The following is an 18,494-nucleotide window of genomic DNA, read 5'->3' on the forward strand; positions in this document are numbered from 1 at the left end:
AAAATCAACATACAAAAATCAGTAGCATTTCTGCACACTAACAACTATCTGTAAACGAAAAAAAAGATCCAGTTATAATAGATCAAAAGCAATACAATACTTAGGAATAAATTGACCAAAGAGTTGAAAGATCTCTACCCTGAAAAGTATAAAGCACTGATGGAAGAAATTGAAGAAAAAAAAAAGGGAAAATTATTCCATGTTTATCATTTGAAACAGTTCATGTTAAAATCTCCATACTACCTGAAACCATCTATAGATTCAATGAAATCTGTGTGAAGTTTCCAGTGGCATTTTTCCAATATAGAAAAACAATCCTAAAATTGTATGGAACTACAGAAGACTCCAAACAGCCAAAGCAATCTTGAGAAAGAACAAAGTGGGAGGTATCACACTTCATGATTTCAATTTATATATCACAAAGCTATAGGAATCAAAACAGTAATATACTGACATAAAAAGACACGAAGACTGAAGAAAAGAATCCAGAATCTAGAAATAAGCCCATACATACATGGTTGTCTAATCTATGATAAGAAGGAGCCAAAGAATATGCAATAGAGAAATGGTAATCTTTTCAATGAATGATGTTGGTAAAACTGAATATTTATAGACAAAATAATGAAATTGGGCCCCTATCTCATGTCACTCATAAAAATTAACTCAAAATGGATTAAGACTTAAGCGTAAGACTTGAAACTGTGTTACTCCTAGGAGAAAACATAGGGGAAAATCTCCTTAACATTGATTGTGGCAATGAGTGTGTGTGTGTGTGTGTGTGTGTGTGTAGGGCACCAAAAGCACAAACAACCAAAGCAAAAATCAGTGAAGAGACTACATCAAACTGAAAAGCTTCTGCAGAGCCCAAGAAACAATCAGCAAAATTAAAGAGGCAACCAATAGGTGGGAGAAAATATTTTCAAACCATGTATCTGATAAGGGGTTAAGTTAATATTGTAAATATATAAAGGACTCATATAACTCAAGGGCAAACAAACAAAAGATGCTCAACATCGCTAATCATCAGGGAAATAGAAATCACAACCACAATGAGATACTGCATCATACCTGTCAGAATGGCAATTCTAACAAGATAAATTCTGTTGAGGATGTTGACAAAAGGGAACCCTTGCACACTATTGGTGGAAATGCAAAGTGGTGCAGCCACTACAGAAAATAGTATAGAGGTTCCTTAAAACGTTAAAAATAGAACTACCATCTGATTTGGTAATCTCAATTCTGGGTATATATTCAAAGGAAATGAAACCACCCTCTTGAAGAGATATGTGCTTTCCCATGTTCATGTTCATTGCATCTGTATTCACAATAGCCAAATATGGGAGCAACTTCATTGTCCATTGACAGGTGAATGGGTAAAGAAAACATCTGTCTAACTACATATATATCTCAAATGTGATACACATTGGAGATACACACACAATGGAATATTATTCAGCCATAAAAAGAAGGAAATCCTTATCATTTGTGATACCATGAATGGAACTTACGGATATTATGCAAAATAAGTCAGAGAAAAACAAATACTTGACGATTCTACGTAGATGTGAAATATGAAAATGTTGAACTCATAGAAACAGAGGTGATTGATGATTACCTGGGACTGGAGGGTGGAGGTAACTGAGAGATGTTGGTCAAAAGGTACAAACTAAGATGAATGCATTTCGGGGATCTAATGGACAGTAGGTGACTATAGTTAACACATACTGTATTGTGAACTTGAAAGTTGCTATGAGAGTTAAACTTAGATTTTGTCAAACTACCAGCACCACCACAATAAAATAGTAATTATGTGAGGTGAAGGATGTATTGACTCAACTTATTGTGGTTAACATTCTGCAGTATAGAAGGATATTGTCACTGTACATCTTAAACAGCACAATGTTACACATCAGTTACATCTCAATACAGATAGAAAAAAAATTTTTAAATTATACAGCAGCAACAAAAGCCTGTATTAGTCTATGATAAATAGACTCCAAAGCAGGATTTGGTTTGCAAGGATTTTATTAGGGAAAATACCTCACCTTCTCAGGTACCACGCTGACCATTTTTTTTTTTTTACTTCTCTCTGTTTTTCACTCAAAAATCCCCCCAGTTAGTCAGGAAGTCCTATCATTCTGTGTCTGCCCAGTCTCTCATAACCATTCCCTTGAATTCCCCAAGTTCAAGTCTCTCCTTTCTTGCCTGGGTAGTTACTGTAGGTTCATCACTGGTTTCCCCACCTCTGATAATCCTGCCTCTGCAGCTTGGCCTTCACAGCCAAGCTTATCGTCCTCTAATACAGGTAGGATCATGCATCTACCCTCTTAGAACCTTCCTAGGGGCATTGCCTGTAGTTTGGATTCCTCTGCTTGTGAATTCCATCACTCCCCCAGCTGGCCTTGCCCCTTCTTCCATCACATCTGCCCAGGATCTGCTCTTGTGGGCTGGAGCCTGTGTCATGTCCTGATCATGACCTGAGCCAAAGTTGGAGGCGTAACCGACTGAGCCACCCAGGCGCCCCATAGGTATTTATTCTTTAAGCCTCAGTTCAAGGCCCACCATCTTTGTGAAATGTTTGATAACCAGTGAGAGTTAACTGTTCTTTACTATAACATATAGCTCTTTAAGTTCCTGTGCCGTTGGTGCTGACATTTTTCCTCTTTCTCTAGACTGCAAGCTGCCGAGTCCAACAGGCACCATATCTTATTTGTCTCTGTGTGTAGACTGGTGATTAGTGTGTATTAGCATGTGATTCTGCTCAGGTGTTTCAGGTGTTCAATAAGGGTTTACTGGGTGAACAACTGTCATCAGCCTATTGGATTTCTGCCCCAGAAATCGGCCCCACCATCAACTTTAAGCTCAACTTGTCCAGAAATGGAGATCATGATTCTGCCCATGCCAAAGCTTGTTCTGGTTCCCAACTTCCCTAGTCCTATCACTTTCCATGGAATATCTGGGGCCCAAAGACTGAGCCATCCTTGATTTTTTTTCTCTTTTCTCCTATTATACCTGTTGGTCTCTAGGCCTTGCAGATTTTAGCCCAAATATGATAAACATCTGCCCTTTCATGTCTGAAAAATCGGCTCCTTATCAGTTCCTGCTCGGTTTATCTTGATAGAGTTTTATCTGGTCTCTTTGGGGTTCCATCTTCCTAGAAGTGGTTTAGACTGGTTGTGTGCTAAGCCAGCCATAGAACAAAGAGCATAGACAAAGCCATTGAAGGCTGTGAAACATGTCTACATCTCAGGAGCATAGTTAGGGCTTCACTATCAAAAAGTAATTTTCATACATTTTTTTTTTCTTATCCCAAAGTAATACGTTTGGTGCAGAAAAAGATTTTATTTTTTATTTATTTATTTTTTAATGTTTTATTTTTATTATTTTTGAGACAGAGAAAGAGCATGAATGGGGGAGGGTCAGAGAGAGGGAGACACAAAATCTGAAGCAGGCTCCAGGCTCTGAGCTGTCAGCACAGAGCCTGACGTGGGGCTTGAACTCACGGACTGTGAGATCATGACCTGAGCCGAAGTTGGATGCTTAACTGACTGAGCCACCCAGGCGCCCCCAGAAAAAGGTTTTAAAACATCAACGGGAGAGAGGGAAGAAAATAAAAATGACATACAATCCCACCACCCATGCATTTTGATGTATCTCTCATGTGTATGTATTATGTATTTATTTTTTTAGTTTGCTTGTATGTGTTGTATGTGGGTGCCTGTGTGTGCCCAGGTTCTCCTGTTTAGGGTTAAATTTAGCTTTAAGTGACAGAAAACCCAACCACAGTGTCTTAAACTGATGGATGCTTATTTGTCTCACCTAGCGTGAGAGCTACAGAGAGGGGATAATTGGCAGATTTGGTGGCTCATGATGTCGGTGCTGGATTCTCTACAGCTCCCTTGGCTGCTAAGACCTAATGGTGGTTAAATGGCTGTGGTTTTAGTCACTTACTGTGGGGAGAAGGTAGAAGGGGAAAGGCAACACCTGTGGATGTTTGGCTGGGTTTCACTGGCCCGAACTGTGTCACAAGACCACCCCTGACTGCAGGAGAGACTGAAGATGAACGTTTAGTTTTTATGCCTTTACTGAATGGCAGGCAAATGCAAGAGTCCTGAAACTGGTGTTGGGTGGATTGAACTTCAGTATCTACCCTAGAGATGATGATGCATTTGGTAGAGTTGTCTGCAGTGAGATGGCTATCTTAGGATAATTTCTATAAAATTTATGGCTCAAAAGCTATACAATCTAAAAAAAGAAAAGCTTTAAAGAATTACTTCTCAACTATGTTGATAGCAACAGTGATACCTGGCTTTTATTATGTATCACACATAATAAAATGACTTTGGGATGTAATCAAATGTAGTTTCATTTTGTCTCACATTGCCCCTTTAAATTTTATTGGGTAGGGGTAAGTAGGGGTATGAATTTCCCTTGCATATGATGAAAATTTGGGCAGGTCCATGGCTTTTCTGCTCTCTTAGGCAGCAGACAATCCAGTGGTTGTGTTAGTTGCAGACACATTTCAGTTAGGATATCTAGACCCTCAAATAAATCAAATCTCTGAACTTAATTATTGTGAGATTGTGTGCTTCCCACAGCTGGACCCTCACAGAACAAAGGGGTCGTCTGACCCCTTGCCAGAGCAGAGGCATGGATTTCTTCTTCTGTCTGCTCTTCTGTCTGTATCCTGTAACTGCTGTTACCGACCTCAGGAGCTCTCAGAAGGATGAGGGGCGGGGAAGGAGGGACAGGAGAGCTGTTCCTTGAACTGCCATGTGCTTCACACTCCCAGGCCTGGCAGATAGTCTTAGCTGACTCCTTCTAATCACTGCTTGGTGAGCTATTTGGGAATGCCTCTGCCTGGGAGCCCCTGCAGCTCCTTGATGCAGACTCCGTACTTCCTCCCTTCCTGTGCTGCTCCCATTCCGGTTCTCTGATGTTTCTCCACAGAATCTTGCCCTAGGGGGCCTCACACCCTCTCTGCCCTAGGCGTCCTTTGGGGCAGGCTTTAAGATGGACCCAGGCTGACTTTCCCCTGTGATCCACATCCCCTTCCTATAAATCCTGGGGTGCAGGCAAGTGCCAACTCTATGCCCTCTCCTGCTTCCACGTGCTGCCAGGTGTTGTCTACAGTGCACAGTGTCCCCTCAGTGCTGGGATAGACTTCATAGTCCTTGAAGGGCCCAGTGAAGGCACCCTTCCCAGGCTTGAGTTGACAGACAGCACATTCTGCCCCCTTCACATGGCAGTGTAGGGTGGGACTCACAGTGTCTTGACAGTTCTGTTCAAAATAGTTGCTTCACAAATTCCCCCTTCCTCTCCTCTGTCAACATTTTATATTCCCAAAGCAAATAAAGGTTTCTGGGTGGGGAGCTCAAGAGTTGTGAAACTGGTTCCTAGCCATTTCCTATAAATTCTGCACTGGAGCCTTGTCTTTTTCTGTTCAGGCTTTTCTCCCAGAATACCATAGATTGGATGGTGTGCGAACAACACAAATTTATATCTCACAGTTATGAAGGTTGGGAAGTCCCACTATCGAGAAGCTGGCAGATTTAGTATCTGGTGAGGGCCTGCTCTCTGGTTTATAGATGGTTGTCTTCTTTCTGTGTCCTCAGTGGTGGAAGGGACACGAGAGCTTTCTGGAGTCTCTCTTTAAAAAAAAATTTTTTTTTAATGTTTATTTGAGAGAGAGAGAGACAGAGAGAGAGAGAAAGAGAGAGAGAGAAGGAGAAGAGAAGGAGATACAATCTGAAGCAGGCTCCAGGCTCTGAGCTGTCAGCACAGAGCCTGATGTGGGGCTCAAACTCACAGACTGTGAGATCATGACCTGAGCCGAAGTCAGATGCTTAACCAACTGAGCCACCCAGGTGCCCCTTCAGGGTCTCTTTTATAAGGGAGCTAATCTCTTATGTTGGGGCTCTGCTTTCATGACCTAATCATCGTCCCTCTGCCTCCAAACACCATAGCATTGTAGAGTATATGCATTATATTACAGAAACATTGAATCTATAGCAAGGCCCTTCTACACTCCCTTTGTTGTCTGATACCTGTGGTATCAAAGTCGCAGAATAGACAGGAAGAATTCCAGGCAAGCATCTTCTTTCAGATGAATGCAAGGCTGTGTAGCGGGTGAACCTCCCATCAAGGCTTCTCTAAAGGTGGGACAAAGAAGGTTCTTACTCTCTCTGGAAGTGAAAAAATAAAAGCCAGCAATTGTCCTGGCAGTAGTATGTATAATGATTTACATTATCCAAATGGCTGGGAAAGCTGAAAACTGGCTTATACAGGAGGTTAGGCAAATCCTTGCTAAGGAGTATAATGCTGCGAACTGTCACTGTCTATTTAAACTTCACAGGGAGTGCCTTATGGAAGAGGCAGCTGGAATTATGTTCTTCCATAGAATAGAGTGTGATAGCTTCTCACACTTAAGGCTGTCCACAATGCAAGTGCAGTGGCTGCCCGTGGTGGCCAAGGGGTGAAGGGTGTGCTGAAAGTCCAGTATCAGGTCTTTGCATCAAAAAGATGCAATCTGGGGCATCTGGGTGGCTCAGTCGGTTAAGCATCCGACTTTGGCTCAGGTCATGATCTCGTGGTTCATGAGTTTGAGCCCAGAGTCAGGCTTGGGCTCTGTGCTGACAGCCCAGAACCTGGAGCTTGCTTTGGATTCTGTATCTCCCCCTCTCTCTGCCCCTCCTCCACTTGTGCTTTTGTCTCTCTCCCTCAAGAACAAATAAACATTTTAAAAAACTTTATTAAAAAAGTAAGGATGCAATCTGGCTACAAGATCAGTGGCCACTGGTGAATTTGGGGAACTTGCTTCACACTGGACAGAAATGCTGGCTGCAGGACTCTGTGGCTGACTTTGACTGGAGGCCTGGTGGAAGGGCTGGATGTTAGCTCATATCCCATTCCCTTTCCAGAAATCTTGTCGTGTTCTCCCTCCCTCCATGCACCCTACCCATCTCCTGAGCCTTGGCTCAAACTCCCTCTTCCATTAAGCCCTCGTGACCACATGCCTGGAAGCCATCTCTCCTTGAGGTCATGCAGCAGGTGCTGCTATGTCCTTCCTCACGTTGTTGCCTGAACCCTGTGTGAGGAGGACTTCTTTGCAGTTAGCTTATATGCTTTTTGGGATTGAGAGCTGACAATGCCTGAATGAAAGATAGGAACCCAGGGTGCTCTCATGAGATACGAATCCTAAGAAGCCATCATGGGGCCAGGACCCTCTGCTGTGGAATTTATCCTTACTGAATAATTGAACACTGTCCATTTCAGCTTGAAGGCTACAGATCTTTCATTTCTTTACCTTCAGCAGATGTTAACTGAGCACTATTTATGTGCCAGGGCCATGGCTAGACCCCAGGACACTTTAGGAAGAGTCCAGTTTTGGGGGAAGCCTGGCATGTGTATATGTGTAATGAGGGGGAGAATTCCATTCACTCAGGGCTAGGGTGGGCTTTCTGGCAAGATGAGCCCTCAGAGGCTCAAGCTGGACTGCTCTTTCCCAGGGGATGGGTGTGGCAAGGAGGGTCTCTCCTGGAACAGAGAAGGCAGGCATCCCTGGGAATGGATAATGTATCAGGGAGGGTGTGAGAGGAGAGATTTTTGGCACTGGGAAGCTTTGGGGAAAAGGATGGGTGTCTAAAGAGGATTTCTATGAGCCTTTCCCATGGATAGTGCAGTGTAATCCTACCCTCCCCCCAGCAGTGTCCTTTAAGGAAAGCATGGCCGATTTGGAGTATGGCAAGTACTTGGTGTGGCTCAGGGTCCTTCAGGGTGGCGATGGGGGTTTGAGGTTGAGCAGGCGGCCTGGGTAGCTGGAGTCCATATCACAACCTGTGTGTCTTCTGGTGCCCTTTGGTGAGAATGTCCTTTTGGTGAAATTTATGCACCCTAATTAATTTTACTTCACTATTTAATCTCTTTAATATGTTCCATTAGCTAATATTATTTACTTTTGCCTTTTTCATCTGTAGTCTTTATTGTATTACTGTTCCTTTATGATATCATCTTACTGTTTATCTTGGCTGTCTTTTATAGTTCTAACATTTTCAGAGCATACCGTTAAACTCATCAAATTTATTTTCCAGCATTTTTCGATTTTGCTGGTATTCACTTCAGCACGTTTTAAGCTAATGTTTACTTACAGCTTTTACTTTTTACTTTTTCAGAACTGTTTTTGTCCTTTTAGCTCTTTTCATCTTATTTCTGTCATGGATAGCTGTGCTGATGTCTGGCCTCATGTCAGACCTGCCTTTTCATTTTCCTACAGCCCCTAGCAGTGCTGTAGGCAGAGTGGGTGGCCCTAAATCTTTACAGACAGAGTGACTGAATGCATGATTCATTCATGTCTAGTCAATCACCGGGTCCTGGCCATTTTACCTCCTGAACATTTTCAATCCAGCCCTTCATCCTCTCTGCCGCTGTGCCGGTACTGGCCACAACCATCTTTCACCTGGGTCCCCACACAGCCTCCTAATGGCCTCCCACTCCCTCTTTCCTTTTCTCCAACCTATCCGCCACCCTCCAGCACAATGATATTTTTAAAATGTAGAAAAAAAATATTCACACTCCCGTTTATTTTTGGCTAATGAGTGGAGGATATAGAACATCTTTAAAAATCACAGGAGTGCACATGCTTCTGGTTTTTAAAAAAATTGTTAGTTTAAAAAATATTTCTACTTTAGAAAACTTCAAATCTAGATAAAATGAGAGAGAATAGTGTAGTGTAGTGTAGCGAACCCCCTTTCCCCATCACCTGACTTCAACCACAGTTGACGATTCACCCTCATCCCTCCTTTTTTGTTTTTATATGTTGCTTGAGTAGCAATATTCATATATATATACACACATATATATGTATATATATAATTAAAAATTTTAAAAAAATTTTATTTATTTTTGAGAGAGAGAGAGAGAGCATGAGCAGGGGAGGGGCAGAGAGAGAGACACAGAATCCGAAGCAGGTTCCAGGCTCTGAGCTGTCAGTACAGATCCTGGTGTGGGGCTTGAACCCCCAGACTGTGAGGTCATGACCTGAGCTGAAGTCAGATGCTTAACCAACTGAGCCACCCAGGTGCCTCCTTATATTTTATATATATACGTATTTTTATTTTCAGTGCCACTTGACATTGCAGGATCGGGTGCAACCACTCCCATCTGCACCCACTAGCCTAGTCTTATCAGCAGGCTGTCTGTTTCTCTTCATCTCTTTATTGCTCCTATACCCTCCTGGGGGAAGCCCTTGCTTTCCTCAAACTAGCATCCTTTCTCTCTACTGGCAGGCATGGACATCTTTGCCTGGGGTATCTAGTTTCTCCTGCCCGACCCCATACCCTGGATGTCTCTTATATTCTTCTTGTATTTGAGATCCAGGCTTCAAGGTCCTGAGCTCAGGGAAGCCATCCTGGGTCTCCTTCTCTGACTCTTATCCCCACTGCCTTTTCCACCTATAACACACTGTTCTCTCCTGCTGTAGAATTAATTACACTCTTTTATAATTGCCTGTTTACATATTTATTTCCCTCCTAGTCTCTGAGCTTCTTGAGGGTAGGATGTTTGTCCCCACCCCCTCACTTTTAATTATGGGAAATAATGAATGAAGAGGCATTTGATCTTGTCTTCGGGGATGTTCTGGCTGCCGGGGATTGGGATGCTCTTGACACCTCTTTGTTACCCATTGATTGCACATGTCACCATTTGTGGTCATTCACATGGCATTATGCATCGTGCTCAACTCCACCTGGGACCCCTTTGGTGAATAGTGACGGCAAGCCAGAGCACCCCTGGACTCACCCTCTCTGCTTTCCTGCCAGACTGGGGACTTTCTAGGGCATGAGAGTCTGTGCAGTGGCCAAAATGTGGGACGGCTCTGTGCCAGTGCCTCATCCTTGCCCTAGGGCCTGGGGCTGGGGGCGTAGCTGGGTCCGCATCTTCTGGGGGTGGTGGGCAGAGATGTAGGATGGCTCTTCATATAAATGTCTGAGGCTGCCCTCTGGAAGTCAGTCAGCAAGTCTGACAAACAGCTCACGGGTCTCCATGGGATTGCTTTTTGTTAGAGGCATAAACGTTGGACTGCTTGCCTCTTTGGCCTTTGTGTAAGAATGGAGCGTGTTTCTTCAGTAGGCTGTATCTTATCCATTCGCCTTGCACTCATTTATATCTGGATGGATTAGGTGAGCTCAGTGAATGGTCTCTCTGCTTCTCCAAGATAGGGTAGAGTTTTACACTCGCACGTAATCTCTTTCTGAGAATATTGTCCAAAAACTAGGTCACCTATTGTAAAGGAAATAAGGTAGTAATTAAATTTAACTGGAAGTTACAGTATTGGTGGTTTCATTTTAGAGGGAGTGTGCCTCCCTAATTACTTTATTGCTGCAGTTATACTGGCTGTGGGTTTTTTTTTGGGCAAGGGGTGGAGGTGGAAAAGGTTGTATTTAATAAGTTAGATGATGATTTCTGGGCTTGAATTTTTAACTGGCAGAACCTCACCTTCAAGGGTGACTTCTTTTTCCTAGGGCCCTTTTCAGGCCTGCCTGATGGAAGCCAGCTCCCCTGCACAGTTGTTTGGCTCAACCACCTAGGGGTACCTTTTGGCACAAGAGTTGCATAGACAGACAAGACCAGGCTAAGAAAAAAGCAGCAATTTGGGGTTGGTGGGTCCTTTTCATGTATGCAGTCCACTGTCACAGCTGGATGAGATGTAAGTGATCCACTGTCTCCCCCACTTTTTATTTTCCACTTGGAAAGGGCACAGAGAGGCACCTGTGGAAGGCCAGCCTGCTAATTCTGCTAGTTGAATGGCAGAGCTGATAGGAGAGCCTAGGCTTCATGACTCATGCTATGTGACCTGCTGCTTGTCGCCTTTCCCCAGGGGAGCGGAGGTTAGGGCAGTTGGGGAGCCTTGGACCCCAGCTGGGTGTGGGTGCTTAGGAAATGCTGCATGAGTGCATGCTGAGTGACAGGACCGCCTTGGAACAGTTTGGCTGCACCCACCAAATGTGGATTATTATGGCCTTCTCACATTTCTTTTAGATGTGAGATACATTTAGATCACTCGTAGTGACCAACCACCGTTTAGATCACCTGGGCAGCAGTCCTGAAGTGCATCACCACTTGTTTCCACCTGCCCTTCACTCAGATGTCTTTGACCAGAGCCCCCTCCCTCCCCCTTCCCCTCCTCCCTCACTTCTCCATTTCTCTCCTTTATCTGTCCTTCATCCTGCCCTCACCCTCTCTCCCTCCTCCCTCCTCCCTCCCTTAACCCTCCCTCTTCCTCTCTTACCCCTCCCTCATCCTTCCCCTTTCTCACCCCTCCCTCATCCCTTCCTCCTTCTCCCTCTGCTTAACCATTCCAATCAACCAAGTAAAGACCATTAAACTTCCCAGAGGTGCCCATTTTTCGTTTTCCTTTGGCTTCTTCACTGAGTGCTGTCATCAGTGTTTGTGAGGAAAACTTACTGTTAAACCCATAGCTGTTCCTTAAAAAACAATATGGTAATTTGTTCTGAAGGCCCAAAAATATGGCCCACAAATACTTTTTTAAAAAAGTATTTATTTATTTTGAGAGAGAGAGAGCCAGTGAGCGCACATGTACTTGAGCAGGGGAGGGGCAGAGAGAGAGAAAGGGAGAGAGAGAAAGAGAATCCCAAGCAGGCTCTATGCTGTCAGCACAGAGCTCTATCTCAGGAACTGTGAGATCATGACCTGAGCAAAGCCAAGAGTCAGATGCTTAACCAGCTGAGCCACCCAGGTGCCCTGACTTTTCTTGATTGGTACTTTTCATACTAAGTGTTCCTTGATGAGACAGTGCAGGGGCCCAGTGAAGTTGTTGTGTGTCTTTGTGTGGAAGTCATCGGCTTCGGACAGGAACCTTGCTGAGGAGGATGACACTGGGGTTGTGCTTTAAAGCCCCATCTTGGCTTGGTACATGTGAGGCTCTGGTAAAGCTGAACAATTTTTACGAGCAAGGAAAAAATCATAAACAGCAAAATAATAGCTCAGCTCTAGAGATTCCTGAAAGAGCAACGAAGGATCCCACAGAGCACATTTTAGCTGGTTAATAAGGGAGCCAAGTACAATGGGTCCGTATATAACCTGCTACCACGTTCTATCAATATATAATTACCACATATTTTCCAATCTGCCCCTGGGAGATGTGGGAGGTAAAATAGATTGAGAAGAAAATAATGGTGCTTGCTGCATGATATATTAGAATTGGTACCTGTTAGTACTTGAGCAGGCTCCTTGCAGGATGGTTGGAAAGCCTTGGATGCTCTTAGTGCAGATGAAGTGACTTTATGCTCTATTCTTTTACATACCTCTGTACACATGGGCCTGTGTAGCATGCAGAACTCGTATATTTATCAAGACTCCCTGTCTTAGGAATTGGAGGTCTTACTAAACTCAACCAGGAGAAACCTATGGGTATGTGGAAAAATGATTTGTCTCCACCTCCCTCCCCTGCACCCCCCTGCCCCATCTCCTCATCCTCCCACCCCACCCTCCCCATCAGAGGCAATGGGTGCAGGCCTTTTTCTCCCCTACTGGGGGTCGAGGGAGGGGCCGTGTGGTGCTGGATTTGGGGTCCTGCATTTACCACCAGACCAAAACAGACTCCAAGCTCTGGTTTTCCCTCTCTTCTTCTTTCTGATTGGAAAAAAAAAAAAGAATATTCGGAAAATAGAAATACAAATACAGTCACCTAGAATCCCACTATTTTTTCTCTTGCATATTGCCTTTTGGGTTTTGGTGTCATAAAAATAATAACATAAAGGGGTGTTTGGGTGGCTCAGTTGGCTGAGCGTCCGACTTTGGCTTGGGTCGTGATCTCGCAGTCTGTGAGTTCGAGCCCCTTATTGGACTCTGTGTTAAAAGCTCAGAGCCTGGAGCCTGCTTTGGATTCTGTGTCTTCCTTTGTCTGCCCCTCCCCTGCTCACGTTCTGTCTCTCCCTCTCTCTCAAAAATAAATAAACATAAAAACAATAATAACATACATGTATTAAAACATTTTTTAAAATGTTTTTATTTATTTTTGAAAGCGAGAGAGACAGAGCATGAGTGGGGGAGGGGCAGAGAGAGAGGGAGACACAGAATCTGAAACAGGCTCCAGGCTCCAAGCTGTCAGCACAGAGCCTGATGCGGGGCTTGAACTCACAAACCGTGAGATCATGACGTGAGCCAAAGTCAGACGCTTAACTGAGCCACCCAGGTGCCCCAACATACATGTTTTTTATAATTATAATTAGTGTACACATATGTTTTGGAATTTTGATCTTCCCCCCACATAATATATCACATTTCCTTCCTGTTTTACCCAGATTTCCCACTAGTCATCTTAAATTAAGGCTACCTAACATTTCGTCATGAGGATAAGTCAGAATTTCAGTTAGCACAGAAATGTCTTATGAAGTGCCCAGCACAATGACTCTCATTTATTTATTAATTCATTTGTTTGTTTATTAATTCATCAAACTAACACTTATCAGACATCTGTTCTGTGCCAGCCCTTGGAGAGAATATGGCAAAGAAGACATAGTCCTTGCCTTTAAGGAGTTCCTAGGCTAGAAGCATGTAAACTGAGGATGATCATTAAAACAGTTTTTCTACTCACAACACTTCTGACACCAAATGTGTGGAAGGTTTTCCTACGCCAATCAGTTTCAAACTCTCTGGACACCAACTGGGTTTCCTACAAATCGATTCTGACACTACCTGGAGTTAGCACGGACCCTGCAGACGAAGGGCTCAGTTCCACAAGACAGCTCCCGCTTCAGATGCCAATCACTAGAACAGGCGTCCTGCACTTCTGACTGCCTAGCTGTAAATTGGGGTTCCCCTCACCCCCTTTTCAGGTTTGGGAATTTACTATAATTGCTCACCAGAACTCAGGGAAATGCTTTACTTACAGTTACCAGTTTATTATAAAGGATACAACCTAGGAATAATCAGATGGAAGAGATGCATGGGGCAAGATATGTGGGAAGGAGCTTAGGGCTCCCAGGCCCTCTATGGGCACACTGCCTTCACCTTCCCAGACTCCAAAGCTCTCTGAACTCCATGGTTTAGAGTTTTTATTGAGGTTCCATTATGTAGGCACAGTTAATTAAATCATTATCAATTGGCTTAATCTCTAGCCCTTCTCCCTTCCCCCTTCCCTGGCCCCGGGGTGTGGGCGGTTGTGGGGAGTGTGTGGGGGTGCTGAAAGTCCCAACCCTCTGATCACCTGGTTGGTTGGTTCACCTGCCAAACAGCTCCCATTTGCTAAGAGTCACCTCATTAACATAAACTCAGATGTTGATGAAAGGGGCTTATTGTGAATAATAAAAGACACTCCTTTTACTGCTATCACTTAGGAAACCTCAAAGGTCTAGAAGTCTGTGCCAGGAACCAGGGAAGAGACCAAATATACTATTTCTTGTTATATCACAGTAACACAGCCATCCAGGTGGATATACTGTCTTTTGGCTTGGTTCTGTGGTTTAAAGGGTAGAGTCATAAGAGAAGGTCTTGGGGGTGCTTGAGCTGGGCCTTGGCAGACAAGTGGGGGTTCAGCGCATGCAGGTTTGGGGCCGCTCCAACTAGCATGACTGTGTACTTTGTTGTCCAAACTGGGACACTCTTTTTTTTGAATGTTTATTTGTTTTTTTAGGGGGGAGGGGCAGAGAGAGAGAGGGAGACAGAGAGTCTGAAGTAGGCTCCAGGCTCCGAGCTGTCAGCACAGAGCCTGACATGGTGCTTGAACTCAGGAACCATGTGATCATGACCTGAGCTAAAGTCTGGCGCTCAACCGACTGAGCCACCCAGGTGCCCCCAAACTGGGACACTCTTGAGAGTGAAGGAGGGACACTGGGTGTAATCCAGGCCCATTCCTGGCAAATCATATGTGTGGTCCTCGTTAGTGGAATCGTCATCAGAACCAAGGTGTGCTAGAGTGGAGGTAGGGTAGGGCATGCTTGTTAAAGTGCAGCCTCAAGGCCCCTCCCCACCTCCAACAGGTCAGAGCAGCCTGGAAATCTGCACCAGGTGATTCCAATGAAGTTCACGGGCTACATTTTTTAAAAATTAGGAGCCTATTTAAATTTATTAAAAAAAATTTTTTTTTACTGTGGAAATCTTTGAGAGTATTGAAGAAAAGAGAATAAAGAACTACATATGTGTTCATTCGACTCCAATAATTAGCAATACATTTTCCTAATGTTGTTTCATCTACTTATCCCTGTACAATTTTATAATCTTTTTTTAAGTTAGAGTATTTTAAGACAATTTTCAGACATTATTTCACCCATATCCAATATGGACTTTTTTTTATGTGACCACAATACCATTATACCTAACAAAATTAATGATAATCTTTAACATCCTCTAACATTCTCTTATTGTTGAAATTTCCATAATTGTCTCAAAAATGTCTCTTTAGAGTTGGTTTGTTAATATCCAATAAAGACCCACACACCATTTTGGGTTGTTACATTTCTTAAGTCTAAGACTGTTTTTTTTTTTCCTTCTTCTTTTCACAAGTTTTATTTAAATTCCAGCTAGTTAACATACAGTGCAGTTTTAGCAGTTTTAGTTTTGAGAGTAGAATTTAGTGATTCATCACTTACATACAACACCCAGTGCTCAGAGACCTTTTTTTTTTTTTTTTGACCTGTGCTGCATACTTACTGAAGAAATGGGTCATGTGCCCTGCATACTTTCACAGATCACATCTTGAGGAATACCAGTCTAGACGTCCTTATTTAAGTTATCAGCTGTCTTTCTTTCTGGAGAATTCTCCCATAGACTTGGTTAGCCCCTTGCACGGACTTAACAATCATCATGGGTGAGGACTTTGCCATATGGTGAACAGCATTTCTAGGAAAGCTGTGTTTACTCACATTCATTCCATTGATTATTCCTTTTATTCACCAGATAGTATTCCCGTGTGGCATTCACTGTATAGAATCAGTGACATAAAAGAAAGTTCCTGTCTCCAAGGAGTGTGCAAGTGAAATCTAACTGGCTCAGCAAGAGCAGTAAGGTCTTAGTGCATGCTGGGTATTATCCACACAGGTGTCAGTGAGACGGTATGCAGAGTTAGATCTCCTTTCCCAGTCTTTATGTTTATTACTTTACCCAGACTTTAACATGACTTGATAACCAAGAAAATGTTTGTGGTAAATAAAATAATACAGAATTGAGTCAATGCAGAATTGACAGCTTCTCTCCCATCCCTTTAATCTCAACTTCAGAAGTCATCAATATCAACAGTTTGGTGTGTGTCCTTGATCTGAATCTTATAAACTGAGAGAGCCTTCTGCAGGTGGCCACGGGGCACGAGGTCCTTTGGGAGGGGTTCTTGCTACAGAGGATTCCTTTGATCCTGGCAGCAGGATCAGCCCCTAAACGGCTCCGAGCTGGAGAGAGGCATGCTCAGATGTGTGCTGGGACTTCTGTGGTTATAGTGTAGCCCAGGGGAGATAAGGAACACCTGAACTAGGCAACTAACTGTGGGAATGGAGAGGGGACACATGTATGACCAAGAGGGTGAGGAGTGTCCTTTCCTTACTGGGCACTGTCGTGCTGGCCATCTCCTGCATTTGAGACACTGTAATAATAATCAAGAGTGTCTACTTGGTTTGTGCCCACAGCCTTGGGACAGATTGGCCACGACTGCTTGCAAGCACTGCCTTCAGCAGGGTTCTCAGTGGGGTGCAGGCCCAGTAGGACCCATGATCATTAATTAGGGACGAGTGGACATGGGAGGGGAGTGGCAGCTTGTGTCTGCCACTCTTGGCCCAGCTTCCACGAAGGATGGTGGTGGTGAGGGTCCAGGTAGCTTGTGATACAAGAACTGAGGCAGCAGCATCAGAGATAAAAATGTAAGCTTTGGAGTTGGAAATATCTGGGTTCAAACCCTGCCTTTACCATCTGTATGATCTTGGGCCAGTGAAAAAACTCTTCTGACCTCCAGCTTCTGCATCTGTGAAGTGAGATGCATGATACTTGCCTCATCTAACCTCTGAGATAGTGAAATAAGAGAATACACACAGAGCACTTAGTACAGTGACTGGCATGGAGCAAGGTGGTTCTTGTTGTATTATGACATTATCTCATGGGTCTCTCCCAGGGCTCTGAAGCACCATGGTTTTGAGATCTCATGGCCCTCAGGAGGAGTTTGCCAAGTTGTTGAAGGTCAGGCAGCCAATGGGCAGCTGGGAATGGTACCCGGGTAATGCTAACTTCCTTCTCTCCTTTCCTCCTTTCTCACCGCTAGGTTGGCTGTTGCTGTTTTTTTAGTTTTTGCTCCCACCATTTGATCTTTGATGTGCTTTTTAATGAGATTTCACCCAGGATAGGTCCTGGCTGCAAGGCTTGCATTTCATATTTGTCTCCCTGTCAGTCCATCAGGCCGGACAGAGACGGGTACCCACCATGTGTCCCATTTAGCCCTTGGCCTGTTATGATCTATGCCTTGGTGCCCAAAGGGACACTGTATTTATAGCATCATGTCTGTCTGTCTCCTGACTTAACCTTGAAGTGATGGCTTTCACTTATTTTGTTGACCCTGCCTGGGGAGCAGTTTGATGATTTTTTCGCATCCCTTTTGGACCCTGTTCCATTTCTCTACAAATGATACCTTTTTGTCTCCAGGGAAGAACTCTATCATCTCCATTAACTCACACCCTGATTGGAAACACTGCCTGTGGGGGTGGCAGGCTATCTGGGAGTAGAATGTGCCAGCAGTTCCTGGTCTGTTTTTCCTGAAGCAATTATGTGTGCATGGAATTGGGGACAGGAGGAACCACTAAATTGCCATCTTTTTCCTTGGGAAGGAAGGGTGTCGGCCTGTTAATATTAAATCACTTGCTGTGGCTCCTTGCGTGACTTTTTCTGGTGTTCAACTCTTTCTGGTTCCTGAATCCTAGGCTATTAAATCAGAGCCCTTGTTAGACTTGCTCACTTATATGTTAGGATTTTCTGGGATAATGTTTGGTGGCCCAGATGTAGCTAACAGGGAAGTTGGAGGGGGTGGACAGCACATTCTCTAGTAGCCTCTTTCTTATATATTAAGATTATGTGTTGGCATGATGGTTATTAAGACTATGTTGAAAGCATCTTTGGGAAGCAGTGTGAAATAAGCAATTGAAACATCACTGGGCAGATGGTCGGATGAGGAAAAAGGTAGTCCAGGGGAGACACCATTTTTATGTGCTGGTTCATCCCACTGACGAAGGGTGCAGGTATGTCCTACTGCTGGCTCATGCTCTCTGCCCACACCTTTGCACATACCTGTGTTTTATGGTGGTCTTTTATTCATGTGCTCTTCTAAGCATTGAGACACAGTCCCCTGTTTTTCCCCTTTCCTTTCACAGCAACTTGACTTGCACCTGACATTTTATGTAATCCTCATGTATTGGAGAGTATTTATCAATAGACAAGGAGAGGAAGGGCACAGGTGCTGGGAGAGGTGGGAGATCCAACTTTGAGTATTGACAGTATGGCATGGTGGT

The sequence above is a fragment of the Prionailurus bengalensis genome, chromosome C1 (assembly GCF_016509475.1).
Source record: "Prionailurus bengalensis isolate Pbe53 chromosome C1, Fcat_Pben_1.1_paternal_pri, whole genome shotgun sequence".
Taxonomy (NCBI): Eukaryota; Metazoa; Chordata; class Mammalia; order Carnivora; family Felidae; genus Prionailurus; species Prionailurus bengalensis.